We start from the raw sequence: 3,281 nt of genomic DNA, 5'->3' as shown, positions 1-3,281 counted from the left end.
AATTGCTTATTATAATATGTACATAATCCATTATTTATACTTACAGGCCCCGACTCACAAGAGTCACCCTAGTCTGGAACCCCATCTAATTATTAAATAAATACAAAAGAGCTAGCCCTTTAAAGTTTATGTAGAGCGAGGGTAAGGACCATTGCTACCATAACTACTACTACTACTACTGCTGCTGCTACTAAAATTGTATATTCGGAAGCTATTGACATATTATGCTGAAACGAGGATATCACTTCGATGTGCTCGTGATGTTGCTGCTGCTCGCATCCTTAGTGGAGTCCTCCTCCCCGGTCTCGAAAGAACTAGAGTATAGGTCCTCCATCATCTGAACGATCCATTCCTCTGGGCTATACTCTGATGAAAGTGCAGACCCAAAGCTCTCGGGAATCTCTGGCCTATCAAACCTGGCTCAGCTGCAGGGGATGGCAGTGGAGCATCTGGCATAGATATATCGGGAACCACTTGATCCTCTTCAGGGTTGAACCATAGTGGGTACTCGGGTATGTCAACGATCGGGGACTCCGGTATTTTCTCTACCATGTTCAGAGGATAAGGCAGAAAAGGACACTGGCCTCTTTTGAGGTGAAGCTCGGATAGCAATGTGCCATAGGGCATGTCAGGATCAAACTCTTGGCTGAGCAAAGGATAAGAAAAAAGGACGATCGGCAAGATAGTAGGTACGTATACGCAGACTACTCCAAAATACCGCGCTCCCCATCGCGAGGTCTATGTAGCTGCCGTATGTCGAGTACTCAAAGAAGATCACGCCGGTCCCCATCTGCGAAAATGGGAAAAGGGAGTGAGAACATAAGGTTCCCAGCAGGGTACTATATGAAAAACCTGAGGGGATCTGCAGCCTAAATCTAATCGTTTATAAGGACACAACAGTAATCAATCATACAAACAAATGCAATCACAAGTATATAATAGTATAATAGTCACATATACAAGTAAGCAGTTGATGAGCGGATATTTTATATGCTTTTTGCCATCATTTTCATATAGTTTTTAGTATGTTTGTTTAAGTTTTATTAAGTTTTTATAAGTTTTAGTGCAAAATTCACATTTTTGGATTCCACTTTGAGTTTGTGTGTTTTTATGCAATTTCAGGTATTTTCTGTCTGAAATTGAGGAGCTGCAGCAAAAGTCTGATTCAGAGACAGAGAAAGTGCTGCAGATGTTGTCTGGATCTGACCTACTTGCACTTGAAAGAGATTTTTTGGAGCTACAGAAGTCCAAATGGAGCGTTCTCAATGGCTATGGAAAGATAACATCCAGAGCTTTCCAGAAATGTATAATAGTTCATACTTTGTTTCAGAATTGAAGACCCAAAACTGGCGTTCAACGCCAGCCTCCTGTTCTATTCTGGCGTCCAACGCCCAAAGGAGAAGAGACCAGCGTCCAACGCCCAAGAAGGAACCCCTAGCCAGTGTTCAACGCCCTAGAGGCCTCCTAGCACATGGATCTCAATCAAGCTCAGCCCAATCACTCACCAAGTGGGCTCCAAAAGTGGATTTTCACACTAAAAGACTATTTTACCTTTCTTATGTAATCCTGAGTCATTAGTCTAGTATTTATTTGAAAACTTTTACAATCTTAAGGGCCTTTTGACACTTTACACGTTTATGATTGTATTTTCTATCAGTATGAGTTTCTAAACCTCCTAGGTTGAGGGGAGGAGCTCTGCTGAGTTTTATGGATTAATAAAGTACTACTGTTCTATCTCAATACGTGTTTGATTCTCTCTTCTAATATGTATATTCGTTCTTCATCATCATGAATGCGTTAAATCGGCACAAGGTTATCTCATTCTACATGGGTTCAGAGTGAGTTCTTCATCAGACAATGATGAGCCACTAGCTTGATTATACATCTCTAAGACGGCTAATTCACGACTTCGTTGGGGACTTCTCGAGACACCAGTTCAGCCGAGTACGGGGAGATTAGAGTCTTTGTGGTAAAGGCTAGAACCAAGGGCGCAGCATTCTCTGATCCGGAAGATTCGACCTTGTCTGTGGCATTTTGAGTAGGATCACTAACGAGAATGAACTTCAGGAGCTTCACCCTCAATCAGACTGGATCCGCACTAACCTTGGGGTTCAGATCTGGAGGAGTATTGGCGATCTCTTAAGAAAGGCGTTGATCACATACAGCCTGCTATAGAAGAAATCATTCATAGTTAAAAAAGATAGTAAGACCGGATAGCTCCGGAAGAACAAAGCATCTCCAAGCCTTAACCATCTTATTATTGCATTCACCATCAACCGAGTAACGTTTTATTTATTTTTTGTTTATGCATTTAAACAATCAAATAAATCTTTCCATCTGCATGACTAAGATCTACAAGATAACCATAGCTTGATTCAAATCACAATCCTCGTAGGATTGACCCTGACTCACTCAGGTATTACTTGGACGACCCAGTGCACTTGCTGGTTCAATTGTGCGAAGTGTAATTCCGCGCACCAGCAGTCACAAGCAGAGAAATAAAGCAACCAAGTATGATGCATGTCTGGTCCTGCACAGGTCATGAGCTCATGCGTCGGTTGGCTATCCACAACCCGATGTTACTCGGCCCAAGTCCGGATATGGCTACTCCATTTGGTCAGCCGCGCACCGGTTCCCCAAATACAGTTGTGACACTAATAAAGAATGGCCCAAAAATACAAGGTGCTCTTAGTGAGTAGCAGTCCATATGGTGGACGTCCCCACATTCATATAGTCTCTAGCCAGGTGGGATGGAAGTATGCTCTGCCAGGTATTTCTTAGCACCTTGAGATTTACAGTTTCTTTTTTTTGCAGCACATCTTAACAAAATTTATTTCTAAGGGACTTCTCTGCCCTTTTTTTTTATAAAAACTTGTACTCGGTCCTTTCTTAAAATATCTCATCGTTGTCACATTTTACCATTTTGTCCTTTTTACTTAACTTCTCTTTTACCGTTTTCATTAGTTTTTTAATGACGTTTTTACCATTATATCTTCATATTTTTTCTAATAGACATTTTTTCCTTCATTAAGTTAATTAATTATTTTTATTTTGTGCTTTATGCCTAAAAATTTTATTTTTGTCCTAAGTACTCTAATTTTACCGTTTAAACTTTTTAGCGTCAAAATTTTACTGGATTAATCCTAATAGTTTTCTATGGCCAAAATTACTTATAATATTTTTATTAAAAACTAATTTTTACCATTAGGGACCTTAAAAAATCAATTTATCCTTTATTAATTTATTTGCTTGCTCTAATTACCGTTTTTTACCGTTTTACC

The sequence above is a fragment of the Arachis hypogaea genome, chromosome 19, assembly GCF_003086295.3.
Source record: "Arachis hypogaea cultivar Tifrunner chromosome 19, arahy.Tifrunner.gnm2.J5K5, whole genome shotgun sequence".
Classification (NCBI taxonomy): domain Eukaryota; kingdom Viridiplantae; phylum Streptophyta; class Magnoliopsida; order Fabales; family Fabaceae; genus Arachis; species Arachis hypogaea.
This window is presented reverse-complemented; position numbering follows the sequence as displayed.